The following is a 26329-nucleotide window of genomic DNA, read 5'->3' as shown; positions in this document are numbered from 1 at the left end:
CAGTATTTTCTAATTTTACCTAATGCGTGGACTAAAACTTCATTGCTTATATTTTATATTATGTATAATATATTATATTATTATAAAATTGATATTATTATGAAAATGTGATTGAATAAATGACATTTCTTGTAAGGAAATCTCACTTTTTCATTGCTTAATAATCATAACATTTACTCTTACCAGACACAGCTTGTCAAAAAGAAATAAAATTGATGTTATGCAGAATTGAGTTCAGGTTATTGGCCCGGCCCTCCACAATATTTTCTGTTTCTCATGTGGCCCCTTGGGAAAAATAATTGCCCACCCCTGGGTTAGATGCTACTTTGATACGATTATTTTAAAATGACATTTTCATGTAAATTTTGTAGATTACATTAAAAAGCCCTATATGGTTCAGAATTAGCCAACAAACATGTGTTAGCTGATTTCAGTCACTTGAAAGAAAAGGGGTGATGATGCTGTCTCTCTCTCTCTCTCTCTCCTCTCTCTCTCTCACACACACACACACACACACACACACACACAAAATACAAAATACACAAATACTAGAAAGAGCCTCTCTTGTGCACTCTCTTGCCAGTTCCCACACTCAGATGAGCCTCAGATCCAAGGTCTGTTCAAGGTCTTGTTTAGGGAACTTTAAAGTACTTTAAAGACCATACTTTCATTTCCAATACCTTTAAGGCTTTATTTCTCTTTTCCTAAATTCACTTTTAACTTCTAACGCATGCTGGTACGTCTCATTCTCTCTCATACTCTCATTCTCACACTCTCTCACACACACACACACACACACACACACACACACACACACACGCACACACACACACACACACTCATAGGACATCAATAAGATTTGCTTTGGAGTTGGTGTGATCAACACAGGGGTATGAAATATATATTGTCTATGATAATGTCTTAGTTGTTGTTTTAACAATGCACAAAATGACAGACTTGAGTACGGCACTCCATCAAAACATGCCTTGAGAGTCCACACACATTCACTGCATGTGATCAAGCCAGATAGGCCAAACGACTGCGCATGTGCATTGAGAACACATGCAGTGCGTGAACACTGCAACAAACACCACCAGCCTCGGAATCAACGTTGTTAGATTTCATTGCTAAATGCGGATCATCCTCACTCACATGGAGGTGGCTTGGCTTTGGAAAAAAAAAAAAAAAAAAAAAACAGATGTTGCTCAAAAGACGCCAATCTGCAGACTATGTTGGAAAGCGGCTGCTGTTAAAGCAAACTAACTTGTTTCACCATCTGTGAATTAACCACCACCTAGAGTATAGAGCATATGAAAAGCTTCAGGAGTCACGGCCGACCATGACCGACCAACTAAGGTAACAGCAAAACAAAAACACACTCAGCAAAGTTTGTCATTCTGCTAACAAGAGAGAGCTAGTACAATACAACACATTTTTAAGTTTTTTTTTTCTTTTTTTCTTTTTTACATTTTTGTGGGATGCAAAATATTGTGAAATTGTTGTTATGGGCAATATCCACAAAAATATCAATATATAATTTTTTGTCAATATCACACACCCCTAGATCAAAATTTGTCTGTGTGTGTGTGGACATGGATCTATTTGCATCCAAGTGTGTACTGTAGCTCTTAGTGTTTTTGTTCCTGTGTGTGTGTGTGTGTGCATATACAGTACCTGCAGAGTGTGTTTCTGTGTGAGTGAGTATGTACTCTTCATCAACATATTTCCATTAGTGTGCATCACAACACTTTTGTGCATACACATACAGTCAGTGTGTGTGCTTATGTGTGTGTGTATGAGTGTGTGCATAGGTATGGAAATGCAGGGGGCAAATTGGGGGGCCCAGGCCACTCATTTTTTTCTGACAGTGACTTATGGGAGAGGTTTTACTTGAGAGGCCCCTCAGTCTTTTTAGGTTGGGAAGCCTCCCTCCAGGGATCTACAGAAAAAAAAATAGAAAAAAAAGAAAAAAAAAATCATCAAACATCTGTCAGTGAATATCTTCTTTATGTTCAGTGCAGTAAGGTTTTCTAAACTCACGTAAGGTGAAGCATGAAGTAATGCTGAAGTAACACTTAACTAATTCAGACATGAATACATTCCATGTGTCCTGATCTATTAGCCAGTTCAAATGTGAATGTTGCAGTTATATGATGTTTAAGATATTCTCTTTTGCTGCTAAACTATTTGCAAACATATAACAAAGCATGCCCAGAACAGTACTCATTTTAACTTGATCGTTTATATATCAGCTTAATTATGTTTAAACAGAAATGTGGCTAAATTATTAATTCAGCTACGCTTGTGTTCAGAAAACATGAAATACTGTATTTACAATGCATAATTCAGTTACAGTTCTGAGTTTAGCTCATCATGAATGAATAACTGAATAATTATTTAACATTAGTCAATTGTATTTTAGTATTAAATAGCTCTTCTTTCTAAAGTAGAAGCAGGGCTGTAGACAAAAACTAAATAATGTGGCCACACCATATTGGCTATTTTCAGAGCTTTGAAATCTTGGCAGCCATCACAGTAGCAGTGGATTGGTTGGTAGCGACCAACAACACTTACGAACCCTCAGTGCTGTGTTATGATCATGTGCACATTTGAACAAGCAACTGATTACATATTATACGAGTGAAAACATCCTTAAAATGATTTCTCCCTTTAAAGTGCATGGGCATTGAAGATTTGAGAGGCCAGCATTATGACTTGTCCATAAGAAACCATTATAATTGTACGTTTTATTCTTCATTGCATTTTTATGCACTTCCAAGTACAATACGCTGTACTCATAATACATTTGCATTAAAAAGCCTATAGGTATCAAATGGTAAATGTACTGTTTTGATTACTAGTGTGTCCTATGTGTGATATTTTTCCTCTCCTCCTCTTGAAAAAAAAAAGACAGATACTAAAGACTGCATAAGCCTACCATTTGAAATTTTAAATAATCGTACCCAGTGCTCTGACAAATTGCCAAAATCTGATAATGTATCATTTACATAGCCTCACTGTAACACACTGGTTTCAATATTTTATTCTCTCCTCTATCTTCCATTGAACCTCACTGTGTATACAGTAACAATGTTTCCATTTTCATGCAAAAAAAGAGAACAACTGTAAATTGCAAACAACATTGCAACAAAGTGTCAATAGCCAAATGTACCATTTTGATAGCATTCCCATCTCACTCGCTCTCTTTCCATCTTTTTCTAAAAAACACCAATCAGGAACTACATGTTCCTACCCTCAATTATTCTGGCTGAGGGCAATATGTTTTAATGATGAGCTGATTCTGTGAGAGCAGTCTCCAGCTTTGCCAGGCAGTGCAGTAATGCCTTTTGCACATGTCAGGGTCGGGGGCTAGTTGTAATCTGAGGCTCATTACAGCTGGTGAGGCCAAGAGCAGAAACGGAACACAACTTCTCCCCGCAGCACTGAATTATTTTTCCACCACCGGGTTCCCTCTCCCTCGTTCAATGTTTCTCCCCCTGTCTTGACTGTTGCAGTGTTTGTCTTTGATCTCTCTCTCGCTCTCTCTCCCTCTGTCTCATTCTCTCCCTCACTGTCTTTCTCGATCTCAGTATCTTGTTCTCCCCCCATCTGCCTCTCCATTTATCTCTTAGTCTCTGTTTCTCCCTCTCTCTCTCTCTCCCTCTCTCTCTCTCTCTCCCTCCCTCTCTCCCTTGCTCTAGGGACCCAACAGAGTGGGGTGGGTTTGGAGTTGGAGGCTAGTTTTATTGAGTTTGCTCAGGGTCCTGGAAAGGCCTATTTACCAATAAGGTCATGATGAGGTGCGTCAAGCAAATCCTCAAATCCTCCTCAGACTGGTGTGTGTGTGTGTGTGTGTGTGTGTGTGTGTGTGTGTGTGTGTGTGTGTGTGTGTGTGTGTGTATGTGTGTGTGTGTGTGTGCGTGCGTGCGTGCGTGTGCGTGTGCAAGAAAGCCTGCAAGAGAAAGTGTGTGTGTTTTGAGTGTATGTGTGCTTGTGCCTCTGTGCAGTGGTATGGGCATGTTTCCACATTTTACCAGTATATTAGATTTTTGGATCCCTCACAGTAGGGTTTATCTTGCATATTGAAAGCCAGGCACACTATTGACAGAACTGTGAATAACCTTGTTAAATTGATCTAACTCTACATCCAAGATACTGTATTTGAACCTTTTTTTTAATACACAAAACCTAAGGTATGAATCGGAAATCATGTCTGTACTGTGTGAAACAGCCCAGATCACAAGGTTCCTATCTTGAATGCCCACATTTTGTGTGTATACCTGTTTTGGATATAAGCATAAACATCACTGCTGAGATTACCACAGCCTTGATCACATCTACAGCATGCAATGCTAAATAAAAAATCACACGGTTTCTGGTTGCATCAAAACATTGCCGTGTTTCTCCATGCATTATTTCACAGTAACTAAAAAATGTGGATGACAAAGGGATTAAGGCGTCCCAAAATGTATTGGTGATACAATAGTGCTGATAAAACAAAATGACACCTGAGGTTTGAATTCATTACTTAATGTAGGCATGCTGAAGCTCAAATGAATTGATAGCATCCGTTTTTGTTTTTGTTTTTTCTTCTTTTTTAAAAATGGAGAAATCAAGCTCATCTGTAAAGTTACAGTTAAAGCAGAATAAAGCAGACTTTTCACTAAATTTCTTTGTATATTTGATCTGATAAAATTACCTCACTTTACAAATACACAAGGATCTCGCTTAACTAAACAGGATGCTCACTAAAACAAAAATTAAAAAAAAAAAAAAAAAAAAATCCTCCCTATTTTGGTTGTTTAGGAGGAAGGGTCAGCTTCTGCACTGACAAATCACAGCTAAACAGGGAAGGCATTCTACAGGGCATCAAAGTCTTAGCAAAGCAGTGGAAAAACAGCAGCTTGGATTTCAGCAAACATTAACTGAATGTAAATTAGCAGCTTGCAAAATATAATCTTGCTGCAAATTTCGTGTATGAACTCAATGTTTAAGTTCTTGGTCAAAACAGCAGGAGAGACATGGCTCATTTTTTATTCCGTCACTGAAAAATCAAGTTCTCTGATACTCTGACAAGTATCAGAAAACTTTTTTCTGTTGCATACTTTGCTCTCATATAACATATAAACATGAGCGGCAAGAGGTGAAGGTAGGCTAAACCTCCCAAAATGATAATGGGAATATTATACTGAAGCTTTTGTGAGTTGCTTGGCTTACTGATTATAACGGCCAACAAAAGTTGCACTCATATACCGTTTACTGAATTTGTTTTACCTGTCTGTGTATTTTGGTGCCAGGTGCAGCATGCACAGGGCACAGGTAGGAGGAGGAGAACACACAGGCGGGGGTGTTTATTCAGATGAAGGAGTGTAAAGCCAGTTGTTGCTGGTGTTGCTGTGCAGATAATAGATACAGAATCCTGTCCGTTTCTGTGTTCCAGTGTCACTCTGTTGGCACTTTAGTAACTTTATCAACAAGTGCAAACTGAATTCTTTCAGCAAATGCACAAAAAATAACAGAGTATATTGAATCAAACACTCCCAAAGCCAGTAAATGTGTTTAAATAAGCATAATATAAGAAATAAGATACTTTACATAACAAAATGTAAAGTGTAATGTGGTTAAAGCAGTAAAGCAGTCTGTATTGATTTAAAAATGAACATTATTTTGACAATATTTGTTGTCCAAAGCTGCTTTAGAACTTAGTGTCAACTTTATGTCAGCTTAGTATCAAGTTAGTAACAACTTAGTATCAACTTTGTATCAAGTAGTATCACCTTTTTATCATTTCATATTTACACTGACTCTGTGGTGAATCTCAGCTGTTGATGCTCAGTTGAATAATAACATTAGAGTGTACAAATAGTGACTAAATATTCAAACCATCTCAGAAAATATACTGGTGCATAGATGCTAATACTGAAGAAACAACATTTTATTTTCAGTTCTTCAAAAGTTAAACTTCGGAGAGAAAATGTTCTACAAATACGAAAGAAATATGTTAAAACAACTTTTATAAGGTCTTTGGCCTTTGTGCTCTTTCATTTTCCACAAAGAATATATATATATATATATATATAAAAAAAAAAAAAAAAAAAAAAAACTTTATGCTGTGTGTGAGGGATGGAAATATGGGATTATGTTAAGAGAGGAAACTTTTTCTGACTCCTGAGGGTGTATATGGGTAATTTATCCTTTACAGGGATTTGTGTCTATCAAACTAGAGTGAAATGTTATATAAGAAAAGTATATCTGGGAGGAATTTATTCAGCTGGAACTGATCCTTCCTCTTTCTCACTTGCTTTTTGACTGTCTTTTATATAATGGAACGGCTGAGCAATTGACTAGCGGTATAGACCGCTTTTGAATGTTTGAATATGTGAATCACTGCATCAGAATGAAGAAAGTAGACTTTGTTCAACATGCATGGACTATAGACATAATGGACTTTTTGAAAATGAAAATTCATCACTATAATGGAAAAAGGGGATTCTGTTTTACTGAAAGGAGAGCTTATATGTTCCACAAAATGGTATTCTGTTCTAACATATTATTTAAGATATTCAAAGATTTGCTAATGTTCTGTATTGTTGGATTATATACATGACAATGCAGGCATTTTAAGTCATGCAGCTTTAATGCCCTTCAAATTAGTATTCACACTGTATGAGTATTAACTCCAAATCCAGGTGAGAGATTCACATTGTGGAACAGCCAAACTAATCTTGATGAGCCGGAGATGGGAAAAGATAAAAACTACAGATCAATCTAATATTCACTCATGACTATAATAATCTCAGGCCCCGCATTCAAGTTTTATAGCCTCATAGCAAGTCAAAAGGATGGATTTACACACACACACACACACACACACACACACACACACACACACACAGAGAGAGGATTTGTAGCTGCAAATTTTGTAACTCAACTTGAGGCTGAGGAGAAAACATTGCCTCTCTGCTGTTCTGCATCATGTTCTGATGCAATAGGCTGTGACACTGTCTTCCCGTCATCTCTCTCCTCTCAGCGTGGCTGACGATCGAATGAGAAAGCTTTGACAAAATAACCTTCCCCTCCAAACACAATCAACATGCCTTAATCTTGTAGAGTGTTTTAAGCAAGCTGCTCTTAGACTGGAGGAGGTTACTGGAAGCATTGTTATGGTCAATCTGCAATATGCATGTGGCCTGCACAGCATCAAGGTTATGGTCAATTTGTTAGCGGTAACTCTGAGTCAAAACTATGAAAATGGAAAATCACAGATATCCGATGGGAAGACCTTGGAGCCCTGCATGGCCACAGAGGAAATAATAGGCATGAGGGGAAGAGGAAAGCGAGAGAGAGATGGCAAGATCAGGAAGAAGAAAGCGAAAGAGACAAAGGAAGATATTGAGGGCAAAGGACAATCGAATGAGAGAGAGAGAGCAAGAAAGAGTGCCGGGTGAGAGAGAACAGGGAGTTATGATTTGTTAGGTGATGGCAACACACAGTTGACCCACCTTTAGTGGCCCTGTATGGTAACTCTGACATGACATGTGTGACTGCATCTACTCATGGGAGAGACAGGCGACAGAGGTAAAGTCAGAGAGAGAGAGGGAAAACAGGAGACACAGCATGGGGAAAGAGGGCAGATACAAAGATACTAAAAAATAGAATATGGGCAACTGTAATGTCTTTGCCTACCCTTTGAACAGAAGGGATTTTAAAGGTGCAATATATATATATATATATATATATATATATATATAAATGCATTATAGCAACGTTTTTTTTACATTCAACTGTTAAAAACAGAATAAGCATAAAATTTGATGGCTGAATCTACATAGTTCTCATTTTTGGCCTTACTCATTCATAAATTCCATGTTTATTCCACATTTATATGTCAGCTGAGTCTAAATGGTCCTTAAATTGACCCTTAGTTGCATGGTGCACCTTTACTCATTATAATCTTGGAGAAATACGCAAAATAATATGGAGTATCTACACAAGAGTTGCCAGATGTGAAAGAAACAACCTTGGCTGTCAAATACGTGCAAAACAAGCGACTTGGGTCTTGTTTTAAATCGCTAAATAAGCACTCATTATTTTTCTACTTAAAAACAACAATTAATATGAAACCAGATGATAAACCACGACGACATTAATCAAACAGTGTTTTGCAGCACAAGCAACCTAATTACTCTCCTCTCTTTTTTCCCCATCACTGGCGCCGATTAAAAATCACCTGTGATATCTTTGCATGGAAATGTGTGTTTCATCAAATTTATGTTTCGTCTACTTTCTTGTCCAAAATTGCAAGCATCCCACAAATATCCTTATCATAAAAATTTGACACATTATACCTGTACTGAAAGAAATGACTTGTTTATCTATTGTGAGAAACTGATTATTGATTAGGATTTTTTTTTCAGAGTTCCCTCTTTTTCTCTGTCTTTGTGCTATTTGTTCCTGTATCTTTACCACTGGTGTGTCTTGCTGCTTCTATTCAAGTTGTCACTCATACAATGTGCAGGACATTGCTTTTAAAAGTTTTGAAGGGCATTGGACAGCAAGTGCAGGTCTTTGACAGATATTTCTATTTCAGCTGTGGTGCTTCTGTGTATTATTAATCAGCTATACACAAACCAGCACAAAAAAGCAAGAATAGCTATGAATGCAACCCGCATTCATTCATATATTTTTAAGCGTCTCTCTAGCAAAAACAAGCCCCAAGTCTCATATCATAAGCAGACAGGGTAACGACGATCTCAACTGTCTCTGTACTTTTCTCTGTGCACGTGTGTGTACAACACCAAATGAGTATATATTTTCTCCCAACACACCCTTAACCTTTAACCCCATCTCTCCAGTTCTGTCCCATTAATGCTGAGTTTGCGTTTTGTCCAAAATTTGTCCAAGTCTGATGCGCAAATTGACATCCTCACTATTCCGTTGGCACAGAGGATTCATGGCGCCAGCGTGGGGCTATATGTCAGCTCAACAATAATGGCTTTATTATACAATGCTGCCCAAGTCCAACAGACAGGACAAGGGATGTGTACCACTAAAAGGACTTGGAAGATGGGAATCGTGCCTGTGTGATGTATTTTGTGGCTTCATGTTCTTGGCATGTTTTCAGTTCCACGGTGTTTCTATTACACAAGCCTGCTGCAAGTGGATATGAGGAGACAAGACAATGGATCCTGCGAGGCGACTACAAACACTGCATGTGAAAACAAGACTTGACACAAGACCAGGGAAATATACCCAGGATGTAATAAGCAAGTCCAAGCCAAGAACAAACAAGAATGTGCGCTTATGAGTGTGTGTGTGTGTGTGTGTGTGTGTGTGTGTGTGTTTCTCTGCAGACATCAGTCAACTTGCTATGTCCATGATGCTTATCCTCTGGTCATTAATCTGTGTCTGTGTATTTGTTCCTTTCTGCTTTCAGCTGACCTTCACAATGAAGTGGACATAACTGAGGGTAGAGGCTAAACACACACATGCACAAAGACACACTAACGCAACTGCTTGTGCATAACAAAATGCAAAAATGAACCCATAGAAGATACACATTTTATGCATGTTTTGATAGAGAGAGCACACTGTGTACTGCTGATATATTGTGCTAACATCTACTTTTGTCTGCTCATGGGATATGAGCAATGAAAGCATTCGTCTGGAACACAATGACTGTACAAGGCTATGTGGTGAAATCACCTTGATGTCAGCTTACACTTCTAAATGGTGTCATTTAGAAGAAATACTGCATGTGTTGTACAGTGTAGAGTTATTGCATACTGTGTACTTCACACTATGCAAAATCAATGAAAAAAGTCGTTTTTTGAGATTCTGTCTAATCCTTTCTATTCTGTGTGCTGCCTTTAGATCCTAGGTCTACTTCAATAGATCTTTGTTATAATCAAGACTCCTCTACATTGTATGTTCATTTTTATTTTACAGTTATTTTACTGTCTAAGCCTTTAGACTGTTTGGCTACTCCTTTAGGTGCTAGGTCTGCTACTTTTTTGGTGTACTTTTACTCTATCACAATGCATGTTTGTGTTACAAGGCTATTATCTTGTATTACAGTCTCCATAAGTTTCTTGCAAACCATGGCTGTCTTTCTTGTGTTTTTGTGACAATATTGAATGAATGCAGTGTAAGTAACTTGAAGTGTTCTTGATCTCTCTAATCTTTTGTACTCCTATTCTTATTTTCAACCTTCTTCTATGTGCCATTGTTTATTCTCCCTCTCTCTCCCTCCCTCTCTCTCCCTCCCTCTCTCTCTCTCTCTCTCTCTCTCTCTCTCTCTCTCTCCCTCTCTCTCCCTCTCTCTCACATTGTTGCTCACAGAATTGAACAAATCAAATTACTTGTTCTTCCATGCTGTTAATGTCATTTGATTTGGAGGGACAATCACATAATACATCATGGTTATAGCAACAACTGAGAGAGAGAGAGAAAAAAAAAAAACATAATAGGGATTGCCATAATTGTCTCCAGAATACAAGCGTGTGGCTACCTTTATACCACTACATGAATAAAATTATAAGAATCTTGGCTGCAGGCTGTTTCCATCCTGCTTCTCTATTCATTAAATTGCTGGAGGAAAACATGAACTCAATTTGTTTCAATTATTTTTTTTTTTTTACCTCCTGTGAAAATGTCCATGCCATAATCTGTGGCCAACACCAAAAACATCCATTGGAAAAAAAAGTGGCCTCCATGTATAACATTCATTAATAACATTAATATACTGTGCAGGACAAACATTTCATTTCCCTTTATATTCCATTATTTTCAATCTGGAATAATCTATATAAACCTAAATACACACACACACTGGATATAACAGGAGCAGGGTTCAAAAACTGCAATAGCAAGCCCATCAGTTCTAAGTGGAGTGACTGCATGCCTATTAAAAGGACATTTATTTCCTTTATTTTCCATTTGCATTCATTACTATGGAAACGGGATGCTGAACCTTAGGGTGGTCAACTTTTTTTTTAGTTGATTATAGGCTGAATCATGCAGCAGAAATGTTTAGATGAGTTCTGTTTAAGATATACCAGGAAATTCAATCCTTAATCCAAATTCATTACAAGATATTATTCACCTGCTAGCAGACAGGTTCACTGTTATTTGCTGACATAAACAACTCTACTAGAAAAACTGGAAAATTCAAGGTATAACAAAAGTTCAATCAAGAGGACACTTTTTGCACACACAAATTTAGATAGGGGATTTCTCCCTGCTCTCAATTTTATACACCTTACCTCCACTCCACCTCTTCCTGTGTTGAGGCTATCCAGTGTTTCAAGAGGGAGATTCTCATTTCAAGGTTGCTATGCCATCAGTCACCTGCAGGAAGAACTCCGTCTCTACAGTCCTCTCACCATGACCAGTCTAGACTCTATGAGAGGGGAATAATAATTTCATAATTAATGCCGTTTTCTTTGAGTTAAACTCCTTTGTAAATTCAAGCAATCATGCAATCATCCATTAGGGGTGCTAGTGTGCTGTTCCCACCAAAAGAAAGAGAGAAATAAACAAATAAATAAATGATGAATAAAGTTATATTGATGTTTATGTACAATGTAATATGGCTGCATTTTAGTTGAATAGTCCAACATTAATATGTATTCAGTGTCTGGAAAACAGTTAATCTTAGAGTTGGGGTTAATATCAGATATTGGGATATGGTTGGGTTGAGGTTTAAAATAGGCTTACGGAAGGACTGGGGTTATACAGATTGTGAAGATGCACCAAATTGATGAGTGGCTGTCATTTGATAGTTGAATGTCAGCATTGGACTGTTCAAATAAACTGTTATTAGTTACACACTTAACTTGAATGGTAAACAACAAAAGAAATTTGCTATGGCAGTTTTCTTCTGCAGTGCTAAAGGGCACCTTTCTCCCCATGGCATCTGCATCATACTCAAAGCAAGACTGTGATATTGTGGGCATGGGCTGATAAATACAGCTGTGAGGTGGAAAGCATTACCCCCTGGTGTAATATTTCCGCTGCACCACAGTAATACAGGTGCCCTAATCAATACAGCTCTATGCTAGGCCTGAAGCAGGGAAAAAAAAAAAAAAATACGATAGATTTTTGGAGTATTTTGACATTTTCAATGGACAATACTTGTTATGCATACTTATATGTATGTCAGTGAATGGCAACATTTTGTTTATCATGTTTATAACTAATGTTTATAACCTTTATACAATTTTTCTAACAGGACTTGACTAAAACATTTTTTGCCCTTTGCCATTCATGTTTATTTGCTTTGCTCATGACAGACAGTTGTATGAAGTCTCAATGGAGAACAATGCTAAAATCTTTACTCATCATAGTTAAACGTTTGATGTCATAAGTCACACGTTTTCCTACAATAACCTTATTTCAATGGATGATTTCACCGGTATTATTTAAAGTGAAGAAAATTGTTGGAACTAGGTCATGAGTTTCAGCAACATCACAATGTTATATGAAGGGCAAGACTTAAAGCTTAAAGCTTTCAGCTGATAACAACTCATCCATCCATCCATCCATTTGCTTTCTGCTTTTGTAGCTCAGGATCTTGGTGACAACATGGGTTAGCAAAGCAGCCCCAACAGTCTCACCAGCTTCCTCTAGCTCCTCCTGGGGCCTCATGAGGAGATCCTAGGTTAGCTGTCCAGCATGTCCTTGGTCTGCCCTGAGGGTTTCTAGTCATTGGTGCCTTTTATGCTCACAAAATCAGGTGCCCAGGGGGCATCATTCCACATGTCCATCTCAACTGACCCCTCTGTGAAGGAGCAGTCGCTGAGGTCCTCTAAGACTGATAGGACCCTCACCTTGTCATGGACTGTTAGTTCAGCCACCATGTGGAGAAACTTCATTTCAGACGCTTGTATCTGTGATCTAATTTTTATGACCACTTTCCAGTCACAACCACAAAGGTTGTGACTGGAAGTGAGGGTCAGAGCAAAGACAGGCCCATAACTGGAGAGCTTTGTGGCTCAGGAATATCATAAGCCCCATTGCCTTGACTTATGAATAAGACAACAGATTTGTACCAAGTGTGGCAGCCACTCAGTCCTCATCTGAATGGGACAGGACACAATTTTCTCAGTCATGACCACAAATTTGGAGGTGCTGACTCTCCTGACCAGGATGACATCATCTGCAAAGAGAAGAGACACCCTCCATACTCTTATTGCAAATATTTAAAGACATAATGACTCCCAGCCCTGGACCTCTGCTCCCCATAAAAACTTCACAGAATACCTCAGGAGCAACTGAAGATATTTTTCTAAGCTCACAAAACATACTGAAAACCAGATTCACTCCTCAGATACCTGTGAGAGGGAAAGAAGCTGGTCCACTATTCTATAGGGAGGAGCAAATATACATTGTTCCTCCAGAGGCATCCCCAGTGAGGGGGAAATGTGTGTTCTCTTGACATTTGGGATACATCTGCCCCTTAATAAAAATGGGGACAACCGCCCTTGTCTTCCTGAAATCCACACAATTTTGAACAGAATCATCAGCCATGACACCCAAATCCTAAGCTTTCAGTGCTTCAGGATGGATCACGTCCACCCCTGGCATCTTGCCACTGCAGAGCTTTCTGAGCTTTCCTCAGAGACGTCTGTTGAGGATATGGGTTCAGATCCTCCAGAATCTTACACACTGCCCTCTGAACAGATGGGATGTTTATGTTTAGGTATTCACATCCACTTCACTGGATGAAAGCAGCACACAAAGAGGGATTTCCAAATAGGCCATAAGCAACCACAAAAGTGATGGGGAGGGAAACCACGGCAATGTGTGAAAAAGTTTCTCATACAGCCTTTAAGTATTCCTTTTAAAGTGTTATAGGCTTATACAAAAGCACAAAGCCTTACATCAATATGCAGACCACTTGCACACAATATTTTTTGAGAGCAACTCCAAACACATTATTATCCAAGTGACTTCTCTCCCCATCACTTTTGTGGTTTACATCCACTTATCTTATCACCTTGACGGCAAAATACAAAGAACAAGCTACATAACATGTATGCTAATAAGGATGCCATTTGAAATGATGCGTCACAGTAGTCATGTTACTGTGAAATGAACCGTGTACATTGTTGAGGTTAGCATTTATTACTATCATTTGGTACTTAAGGTGTATAACATTTTTTTTCTATTTTAGATAGGTCACTGAACATGAGGGAAAGATAGGTGAAGAGTACACCAAGATGATGGAAAGCCACCACAAGAACCTCACTGACAGGAAGAGAGGGCTGGTCATCAACCCTCAACACCCATGGTTAGGAGCATCCCCAGATGGCATATTAACATGTGACTGCCATGAGATTGGTGTGTGGGAAGTAAAGGCAGTCGGCAGCCCTCAGAATAGCACTTTAATGGAGAAAATTAGACAGGATAGCACATTTTATCACCAAGAGGTAGAGGGTAAACTCTCATTGAAGAGGGACCATCAATACTTCTGTTGGGTGGAGACACAAATTCATCTGACACCAGCAACCTAGTGCAACTTTACTGTCTGGGGACCAGGGAAACAGGGCAAAGGGGAAACCCACACAATTCTGCCTGATACTGACATTTCTGAAACCATGTGTGAAAAGGTTCACACAATAGTCCAGAAATGTGTCATTCCAGAGCTGGTAGCTCAAGTGTCTACAGCCACTATTCTTGCAAGATCACATGATACCACCAAGCCATCTGAAAGCAAGGTCTGGTGCTGTGGTGTGCCCATCCTGCATAATGAAGACAGACCTGAGGGTAAATCAGGAACTTGTAAAAGACATAGACATACATTCATATAAGTTGACACCACTCACTTAAAAATTTCAAGTTGGCAACAGTGACTGTATTTAAGAAATACACAAAAGGATAACCGAAAACAACTGAACAACTAACTCTGAATCTAACTTTTAAGTGTTTTATTCAACACATCCCATAAATTACGATAAGTGGCTTTGAAAATGAATGAATGAATTATTCAAAACAGGCCACAAACTGTGAACTGTATACAGATCAATCTATCTATCTATCTATCTATCTATCTACAGTCGGTCAGACTACATGGATTCTAACCGATGCAAGTCCTTGTGTGGACTACAATTTGACGGACCTGATTTGCTTTTTTAATAAAAGATGGGATCTTAAGCCCAGCATTGTACAGACCAACTAAATCTGCCACATCAAACCTTCTATCAGCCAGAATCACATCACTTGGGTTGAGGTGATCCAAAACTCCACTTCTTACAGTTAGATGTTTGTCTGATCTTCTGCCACCCTATTCTTTGGATATTAAAGAAATCTTCCTTGTGATGTTATGTCAATTAGATTTGTCATGTTATGGGGGGGATTGTATTTTGTATTTCATTTCTGTCTGTAGACGTCTCAAGGAAAACTTTAAAGCAGTCAATAATACGGGGCACATTTATGAAAGACCTGCCTAAATCTCAAAGGCATTGGCAGCTGTTCTAAACTTGGCTATAGCATGAGTGCTGGAACAAACTTTGCACTCAACATTTCAGTGGTGTTTCTAAATTCTCTGCTGACAGCTGGAACTGAGATCTTGAAGATACAACCAAACAATTAAAGTAGAAGTTTTATTTTGAGCCTCATAAGAGTTAACAGCAGTTGCTGGAAAGGAGAAAGGTTCCAGTCATTGCCTTCACTTTTTCATCATCTTTTTCTAAAGCCAGTTCATCAAATGTTCTTGATTTAATAATGTCCTTCAGTCTCTAGTTTTCCTCCCTGAGAGCCTTACATTCCCTGTGTAATCTTGCAGTCTTTTCCTTGCATGGGTTGTTGTTCATCCTCAGCAGGTGGCACTGGTTCAGTGTCTGGCGCTGATGACTCTAGGACAGCGTTCCCCAACCCAGTCCTCGAGGACTGCCTGTCCTGCAGGTTTTGGTTTCAGCTCTGCTCCTGCACACCTGACCCAATTAAGGCCCACCCATCTTCCTGCACGCCCTGTTCAGATAGATCTGCTTCAACCAATCAGCATGAGGCCCTTAAATGGATCAGGTGTGAAAGAGCAGAGCTGAAACGAAAACCTGCAGGACAGGTGGTCCTTGAGGACTGGGTTGGGGAACACTGCTCTAGGACATCCACTGCATCTTGCTTCTTTTTCCCCTCCACCTCTTATTCTGCATTCTGCTGTGCTGCTCATACCTTCCCATGTCTTTTTCCTTTTTCCTCTTCTTTGTGACTAGTAGTGTGAGATGGCAGATCGAACCCAGTCAGGGGACAATGGGTCATCAGATTTGGCACCTATGATAATATGTCAACGAGTTAGGAGCAATGTAAGTAACATTTGTGATACCATTCCTGCAGACAGGCAAAACCCTCTCTCCCTTCCAAAAACTGCCGGTAACTCCTCGGACTGAAATGAACCTTACTTTAAACTAAATAGTTGGTTGTGTTAGTCCATAAAGACTAGGGATGTCCCCGATCCGATACTATGATTGGAAATCAGGCCCGATCACGTAATTTTCAAAGGTTCGGAATTGGGTGGAAAAGATCCAGATCACTGATGTAGACCTACTAATGTAATGTTGCGCAATGTCACGTCCATGTTGGAAACACTATACATGTGAGGACAGTGGCCGCATAGAAATATACAGACTAGAGCTAGTCGTGTCAGCCCTATACCACATATTCAATGTCACGGAGTAGGCAACGAGGCTTCTAGCACTGTGTATTTCTATGAGTGGGTGTGCCTTCATGCGTCAGTGGCAGTGAGCTGAGCCGTGAGCTGGTCACAGGTATTAGGCTTAGAAAGCGGTTTCGAAAAACTGAAAAGACAAGTGTCTCAAATGTCTGCTGTTTGGAAATATTTTAAAGTGGAAAGCGAAAGCAGTGCTACAGCAACATGCAACATTTGCAAGATGGAGATTTCGCGCGGTGGGAAGGAAAAATGCGCCTTCAACACAACGAACATGATTTCGCCACCTGAGAAACAAGCACCCAACACAATTCTCCGAGTACACTGCAGCAACTCGGGCATAGATCTGTTCATTGTTTCAATAATAATAATTAAAAAACCTTAAGAGACAACTTGGATGTGTTCTTTCTTTCTTTTTTTTTTTTTTTACTGCACTGCCAAGGTATCGGATCGGGACTCAGTATCGGCAGATACTCAAAATCAAACGACTCGGACTCAGACTCAGGGGCAATTAGAGATATAATGACTAAAAATACAATAATTAAAAATATAGAGTTTACATGAGCTTACCTTTGATGACATGTTTGCTGCAAAGACTTGTGTACTTCGATGGTTGCCATTCTTTGCCCTCCCCAGGGATGAAGGCAGGTTTAAGAGCACAAATCCACAATCTCCTCCTCTGAGGGTTTTTTTTTTCATGGATGGGATCTATAGAAGCACAACCCAGGCTTGTCTCCTCATTGGTTAATGTAACCAATTGAACAACAACTATCTGGCATTTTGGCTAAACAAACCTGGTAAAAATAACTTGCAGCAGAAAGCCTTGTTTTGCCCTCCAGATGGGCATTCCTGTAAGGATGTGACGATGTGTGAAAACTATGAATTGTTTGTAAGAGTTGCTCTTAAATTGGCGAGTTAGGAGCCACTTTTAGCCTTAAGATGTTTTGTGAATAGTGGCTCTGGTCAGCCAGGTGAATATGAACATGAGAAATATGATGAAAACTTTTCAGATAATTGGAATGCGTTGGAATTCTGCTCTGGTCTATATTTCTTCAGTGAGGTGCTTGGGGGATGAATGGCCCAGCAACAACATTAGAATGTTAACAGTGCGTTAACACTAGGAGGATTTTGTAAACCTGGATATCTTGCAACCCTAAAGAATTGGAAAAGAGAATCTGATCAGAGGCATTACAGACTGATTGTTCTGCATAAAGAAAAAATATGCTAAAAAGGTTTTGTGCATTTGCATTTCTCATTTGGATCTGAAAACAAGACAAACAATCTGCATTATCTGAAGCCATAAACAACAGATTAGTCAACTAACCACACATGCATGTTACATCATATTATGCATGCGCTCTACAGAAAAGTCACCAGAGGAAACAAGTCAGTTGGTAGTTTGCTCACACCTCTGCTGTAAGAAAGGCCACTTTATGCTCTATTTTCAGGTGGACCAATCCCTTTGTGGCGGAGAATGGACCAGAACAAAACAGTTGTCTGGTGCTTTGAGCTTCCACCCTGCTCCCCCACAAGCCCATATTCCACACAGCGGGCTGTGAAATCATTTTTGGTCTCCCTTGGAACAGAGCCCCCCATGCAGAAATCCATAAATTCATGAGCATCCACCATCCACACATGAAAAGAAAGGATGTGGTGAAAACACAGAGATGGAGTGTGAGGGAGAGCAGGGAGGGAGAGAGCAGGAGGAGAGGAGAGGAAGAGCAGGGGAGGTAAACAGAGAGCCAGACAGGTGGCAAAAGAGAGCAGAGGGGGTGAGAGGAGAGAAACAGGAGAGGCAGCAGAGGAACAGGGCAAGAGAAAAATAGTGGGAAAAGACAGCAAGGGAGAGGGGAGGAGAGTGAGGGAATGAATGAATGCTGAACAGCAGTGTGAGTGCTTGGAGGGACCCAGCATGAGTCTGGTCTGAACCCCCAACCGATTTAGCGCCGGAAGACACAGACATAGGAATATCAAAATGCTTCTGTTGCTCTCTCACACACCCACTCCGTCTCTCTCTGTCGCTCTCTCTCTCTCTCTCTCTCTCACTTGCTCTCTCTCTCTCCTTCGCACGCACACACACACACACACACACACACACACACACACACACACACACACACATTTTTGCATGCGCACTTATGGATGTACTTAATGCTGCTGATGGTCATACACATAAAAGTGCTTCTGATGTTCACACACGCACGCATGCACACGCGTGCGCGTGCGCACACACACACACACACACACACACACACACACACACACACACACACACACACACACACACACACAGAGAGCTCCTCTTTTCCGTCTGTCTACTCAGCCTAGCTTCACACTTGCCTACCACTCGCCGGGAGCTCACAACCTGCCTGGCCTTGTTGCAACTCCCCCTTTTCTTTTCACTTCTCCTGACCTCTTCCCCTCTTCGTTTGATTCTCTTCTCTCCTCAACCCCAAGATCTAGAGTAGTGTTGTTTACCCTGGCACAATGCATTACAGTAAGAACAGCATATAGTAGCAAAGACAATATACACAACACAAACTGACAATGTTCACTTATGTTAGTGTGTGACATTTCTTACATAATGCTCCAAAACTGATGTCCCAAAGCCATCTCTTCTGACAAAAAAGCTATTTATGTATCAGCCAATGGGCTGAATTTGAATGACGCTGATAGCTTTTCAATACAAGATACGGTAAGATATTTTGCAATCCCAGTGGGGACACTGGGTCATTACAGCAGCAAGGAAGTGTGTAGTTGGAGTACAATGAGTTTAAGGTAATAAATCATATGAATGGCAAATAAAATAATATTAAAAATAGAGTGCTTCTGTGATTCTCATAAGATTTTTTCTCCACAATGCCTAAAATAGAATTCACACTAGGATGGCTGGTGACAGATTTACAGATGCCTGCTGTCTGCATGACAGATGAACAGATAATGATCTGTGAAATTCAGGAAGCATTTGTTTCAAACAAAGTTGCTAACTTCCTTTTGATTTTTTTTTTTTTTTTTTTTTTTTTTTTTTTTTGGTCTAAGTCTGAATTTATTGGGTAGTATGTTTCACTCTTACGCAATTATGCCACATTCTTAGAAAATAACAATGGCACACTATATAAAGAAGCATGATGGTTTCAGTTTGATGCCACTTCAAACACTGAAAGCCTGTACTCTTTCCATTATAAAAGAAAAGGTTGGTTGACCATGTGGTCGTTCTGTGGCCTTATGGTGGACTGCATATGAAAACCGTATTTTCACACATACTGTGATGTTTCTATATCCTTTTAGGCTACTCTCACATTACAGTCCTTGATGATTAGCTCTGATGTTTTGCTCTGATCTGACTTATGGTGTTAACTGTACTCAACCCTGTCTGAAAAGTGACTCAGAATGAATGGATCTCTGAAATGATCAGCATTTAGGCCTACATATGAAATACCAATGATGTCATCTTTGTGACACGCCACACCTCTGAACCTGGTGTGACTGCGGTCCAATTATTAGTTTTAAGTAATATTTGCAGTGAATGAAACTTTATCTGTTAATGAAGATAATTTCCATATCTGTTGCATCCCACAGTTTTGTTTTGTTTTTTTTCTACAAAGTGACAATAATAGAGATGCTGTGGAGTGGGAAGTAAAAATGTGTGAATCACACTCATCACAAGCATTGGTGCATATCAGATGCTGATTGATGGACCACATCGATGGACCATGTGCAAATGTGTTCCAAAACACAATTAAAAACATCTGATTTTCTGTTTTTTTTTTTTTTTTTTTTTTTTAAATCTGATCTGTGTCACATCCATGCAAAAATAAAATGGGTTTTGACCACCATCTGTACTTTTTGTTGTTGTTGTTGTTGTTGTTTGTAGTTTTATATTCTTTCTATGCCATTATATAGACAATTCATGATTAGACACATATTCTATAACTTTATTTTGATTTTTGTGATTGCAGCATAATGCACACACATGTAAAACAAGCAATTCTGTAAATGCTTTCTAGGCTCACTGTGACACACACACACACACACACACACACACAGATCCACATACATACACAAGTACACACACACACACACACACACACACACTCACAAAAGGTTAAAGGGTCTCCACAGATGCACCAGGAAGTGTAATCACCACAATTATTCCAGCACAGGTGCCCATTGGCCACTGTGGGCAGTCACATGACATCTCCCCACAATCCTTGATATTTGATTGGCTAATGTGGCCCTTTATGTGTCATGAATCTGACAGATTAATAATTATGGTGAGGAAAAAATGGGCATGTTTGTGTGTGTGTGTGTGTGTGTGTGTGTGTGTGTGGTGATGATAATGTCAGGAGAGCTGCAGAGTAAGTGGAGACAGACAGGAGAATAAATGCTACAACAGAACGATATTAAAAAAAAAAAAGTAAAGAAATAACACATAGGATTAGTGAAAACATTTCTCTGCTGACTGACTGACAGGTAGCTGGAAGCTAGTCAAGCTGTGTGAAAGAGAGTGAGACAGAGATATGAAAGAATAATAAAATAACATGAACTACAAAGTATGTGTTGATTGACTCGTGTCACTGGCGGGACACACTGAATCGTTTGCAAAGAGGCAAAGAGAAATGGCAAACAGAGGACTGAGTGATTAATGAAATGGTGCTGACTGACTCATACACTTCATAACAGCTTCCCTATGAAAGAGAGAAAATGGCAAAAGGAAGAGGAAACACTGAGGTAAGTGATTAATAAAAATCATCAACTGATTCATGCACTGTGTGGGCAGCACACACTGAGTCACTGTGAGAGACGGAGAGAGACAGAATGAGATGAAAGAATAAAGGATGTGTGCTAACTGAGTATAGCACAAACTGCAAGTAGCACCCCTACCAACCTTAATAGACACATTTTTAACTGCATGCATTACTGATTCATGTAATGAGTCCATGTCCAATACAAATTACTTAGTGATGGATTTATCAAGACCAAACTATTTGATGTGTTTTACAACTCCTTTTTTTTTTTTTAGTCTTGTAAACTTTTTAAAGATTTTTGTTACTTCAAATGAACCATCTGTTGTGTAGGCCTGGATGCTAATTAGAAAAATTAAACACTTTTAATCTGCATAAATGCACTCAGTGTGTGTATGTACTCTTTTGTTAGGTTGTCGTGGATGTACACATGAAAAAAAAGAAGACAAAAATGTCCTCTAACTCCCTTCACTTCACCATGTCTATGTGAAATTTATCAGTAAAAAGCACTTTTGATGAGGAATGTAGAGATTTTTTATTTATTTATTTAGTCTGAAGAGAAACCAGACCATTCTCCTGAATGCAACAGAAAATGTGCTGAAATGGTTCTTTTATGCTTCCTTCCACAGGTCTTGCCTGCCCCCCTCAGGCTGGCAAATAAATAACATCCCTGCAAAGTCAGTCCATTGTCTGACCTCCACGCCACTATGATGTAATGGCAAATGAGTCGGAGAGAGCATGTTTAAGTATTTGTTTCTTTAGCTGCCATGGCTATTCTACCTGGACTCATTGAGGTAAATCATCATAGATACTGTACATATAAAGAGAACTGTGGGCAAAGAAGAGAAGAGAAGAGAAGAGAAGAGAAGAGAAGAGAAGAGAAGAGACTAAATGAAACCCCAGAACAGCCAATTTTTCCCCCTGCCCTATCCTCACCATAGATAGTGAAACATAAGGTTGTCTGAAAACCTTTTAAAATCTCTTCACAGATCTGTGGAGGGTGACATGACCTCCTGGAATAAGATATTACTGGTTGGACAAGGAATAGATGTAATAGAAACAGTGCTGCTAGTATGTAGGAGAATGTTCTCAGAGGTGTGTCTGGACACAATGGTATTCACTTCAGAAATGTTACTAATTTGCTGAACCTGTTTAGACAATGCAGCTAGGAAAACAGATCTTGAAACAGATTTCAGATGATGACGCACAGTTATTTCCCCTGATCTTGGTAAGTTCAGTTTGTGAACAAGTCTGTCCCACAGCTGGAGAAAACAGTGATGGAAGAAACCTTAGAGCTACTCCAGTGACTACAAATGGGCACTGATTTATGGACAATTTATTTATGGACAAAACTGACACTAGCAATGGTGATTTACCAAAGATAAAAGCTCAAGCAAACATGTCATTTTTAGTCTACAATGCCAGTCTCCAATTCTTTGTCGGAGAAGCTTTTGTTTTGTCAGTTTTTTTTTTTTTTTTTTTTGAGGAAATTGCAGATCATCTTCTAGTTTTGTCTTGTAAAATCTGAACAGTTTAACATCACAGGAATAACACACAGATGTCCAGGTAAGGAATGAAGTCTTTCTTTAAGATACTGAGTGTCCTTTTCCAGTATCTGTAGGATGATAGACAAATTAAGGGGTCTACATTTTCTGCAGTGCTGAGCCAAAGTATGTGATCCTTATTTTATACCTTGATGTTTTACTCTTAACTGTCACAATCCCTGTGCTACCTAAGCTTACCAGTTAAAATTTCATGTTTTTTTAGTTACATTTTAATGAACAAATTATCAACCACAAGTATACCCCCAGTGTCTCACTGATCTAAAAGGTCCTCTTACCTTAACCTCAACCTTAACAAAAAAGTATTTTTGTTACCTAAACTTAACCAAACTGCGATCGTTTTGCTGCATGCACACCGTGGCTTGTGGCATATCTCCTGCTGCCACAAGGGGTGCCAGTTTAGGAAACTTTACTGTGTGTTGTATTCAAGGGTAGGAATAAATGACATATGTGGTCATATAATATGGAAGACTCGTTGATAAGGACACAGACTTACAACATGTGTAAAGAATTAAAAGAATGTTATTTTTGTTGAGATCTTATTCATTTGTCTGCTCAGTGGGCCTGTTTCAAATTAGTTTGTAATGGCTTGGGTCCATGGACAGCCACCTGTTTAGTATTTACTGAATGGCTATTCTTCTATTCATTCAGCTTCTATAGACTGAATGACTATCACTGCAACTGCACATTAAAGCTACCACATCAAACCAGAGGAAGCAGTAATCACATAACATTGTTTATGCATAATTTCCAAATAACCATTCTCATCTCATTTGGCCCTTTGTTTTTATAGCCAGTACAGTCATTTGCTAAATAACAAGCTGCTTTAAGACTCACGTACATGATGAAACAAACACAATTAGGTCAAATACACAACTCAAAAAGCAGACCTCAGGAGAGACACTTGGTGAATAGCTAAAGCAAACTAAGAACTCTTTCCACTGCCAAACCAAATCTTCATGCTGAGAAGGGCCTACAAACGGATGTCAAAGTTATCCTAGATTTATAGCCTATGCCCCGGCCAAAACCCAGGAGTATAAAGAAATACTGGGAAAATAATGCCTGCTAATGGGAAGGGAATGTTAAATTATGCAAATCAGTCTCTGAGCCATTAATGGACATAGTACTTTTTTTTTTTTTTTTTTTTTTTTTTTCATAAAATGGGGGTATCTTTCTTCTCTGCCCCTGTTGTCAAGACAATTTAGGCCTGGGAGAGGCATAGGATAAGGTGCGTTTAATTTAAAGTTAATTGCCTCTCTCTTGTTATTCTGGGCTGTTTTGGCCCTAATGAGAGATGCATTAATGCAAACTTCTTTGAATGGTGCTTGCCTTTAATGGGGGACAATAAAGTGCATTGGGGATGCAATATCTGATGTAACTGAGCAATTAGGAATATGTTTTATGAGTGTTCTCACTGTCTTGAAGTGTGGCCCACACCTTGGAGATTTGTTAATTTGGAGCATTGCTCCAGTGTCCTGGGCCATATCTTGGGCGGTGTGACTCTTGAGAACTGTCTGTGAATTGTTGCCAGTGTTCTTTTGCTCTTTCACTTTGTTTTAAATAGATTTGTAAAGCATTATGATAGGAGGGGAGATCTAAGGGCAAGTGCAGTTGCTGATCATTATATTTCATGTCTTTTTTCATTCATAGCTTCAGCAATTGTAGAACTCTCTCTTATTGCATATAACACTGGATTACTGTTTCCCTTTGCATGGCTCTGCCCTCAAGAAGAGCTGTCTGTGAAATTTCAATTTTATTGTCTCTGCAACTGTAAGAAAATGTAATGGATGAAGTGGAAAATTATCATTCCAGATATATAATTTATTTTTATTTTAAAATCTAAGCTTTTAAAAATGTTTGAATTTATTTTTTGCTTTCGAGATCAAACAGGCTGCAGTGCACAGCTATACAAAAGGGAAACTTATTCAAGTGGAGAATAATGTGTTGAATGTTTGAATGAAATCAAATGAAATATTGGTTGTCAGAGGTTGCTATGTATTTTGGGAAACTTCAGTCAAACAGTTTTATGATTTTACATGTACTATCTGTACTAACATCACGAGTTTCCATCATTTGTGCATGTCGCCTTGTGTGTGTGTGTGTGTGTGTGTGTGTGTGTGTGTGTGTGTGTGTGTTTTTCTATGTGTATGAAAAGAAGCCTGTGTGAATACTGTAGCATTTGTGTGTGATGTGGTGTGTGTACAAGATCTCTCTTCATACACCTCCTCTTAAGCTGCTTATGTGGTGTGTGTGTGCGTGTGTGTGTGCACGGGTATGGGCATGTGCTAATACATTTACTAATGGTGTCAGCATTTGTGTTTATGATTTTGTGGCCAAATATTATAAGCTGTGTCTGAGCATTTGTTTGTTTGTGAGTGTGCGTGCACGTGTGTGTGTGTGTGTGTGTGTGTGTGTGTGTGTGTGTGTGTGTGTGTGTGTGTGTGTGTGTGTGTGTGTGCCCGTATGTGCACACTGCTTACCCACACACATCTTCAGAAGTGTCATTTTGGTGCTAAGACCATCTTAACATAGGGAAACTGTTGATACACATTTAAAACTGCACTGAATTCAGGCTCTGCTCTGTAATCTAGCCATGGCAGAGTGAACCCAATTGGATTGTGGGAGGCAGAACACAGGAATCTGTAATCCTCCACCCAACAGACAATCTCCCTACTGGCCTCTGGATGACTCCACAAAGTCCTCTTGCTCACCCCGTGTCTTCACTGTTAGCTGCTTGTGGACATTAACATATATATGACTGGGCTTTTTGGAATTTGCCATGTATGTTTGGTGCATATGTTCCTAAGATGTCTAGAGGGAGTTTGCATGTATCTGCATAGTCAGAAAGGATGATTTAATGTCACCATGAAATGAAAAATAACTTTCTCTACTTGTCAGCTAATTTTCAGTATCAGAACAGTCACCCATCTATCAATAAAATCTTAGGAATTTAGCATTTTCACAGTAAAATCTCAATGTTGCTTCTTCCTAGAAAACAATGGATCTTCAGTGGCGATGTCATGAGTAATCAGTGTAATCACGAGTAACCAACATCGCATTTGTGAACACTTCAGGAACAATCCCTAAATTTTCCCCTAACATACAATACAACGGCATGGGTATTCTGCATTCTGGTCTGCATTCTATACAACTGCCTGTTATGACGACCAAAGATCTTGTCACATTTTCTTGTGTTTTGCCTGCAACAAGCAATATTGTGGGGAAAGTGCAGTCTTTAGGGACCTTAACTGATCTCATTTATTTTGCACTTTTGAAAGATGCCTCTCTATGTTAAGCTGCGCCCCAAACAACCTGACTCACATTCAAAAAGCCATTGTGATTGTGATTTTAAATGT

General features: G+C 39.2%; 1 long non-coding RNA gene across 1 annotated transcript; it reads left to right on the top strand.

Moving 5' to 3' along the window:
* Positions 1 to 116: 116 nt before the first annotated feature.
* LOC115374306 (uncharacterized) lies at positions 117 to 21307 on the top strand. Its single transcript, XR_003929607.1, has 3 exons — positions 117 to 313; positions 9769 to 9774; positions 21297 to 21307. It is a non-coding gene; the product is annotated as an uncharacterized LOC115374306 (long non-coding RNA).
* The last annotated feature ends 5022 nt before the right edge of the window (positions 21308 to 26329 follow it).

The sequence above is a fragment of the Myripristis murdjan genome, chromosome 16 (assembly GCF_902150065.1).
Source record: "Myripristis murdjan chromosome 16, fMyrMur1.1, whole genome shotgun sequence".
Classification (NCBI taxonomy): Eukaryota; Metazoa; Chordata; class Actinopteri; order Holocentriformes; family Holocentridae; genus Myripristis; species Myripristis murdjan.
Note: the sequence above shows the minus strand (reverse complement) of the source record. Positions and strands in the feature narration are given on the sequence as shown.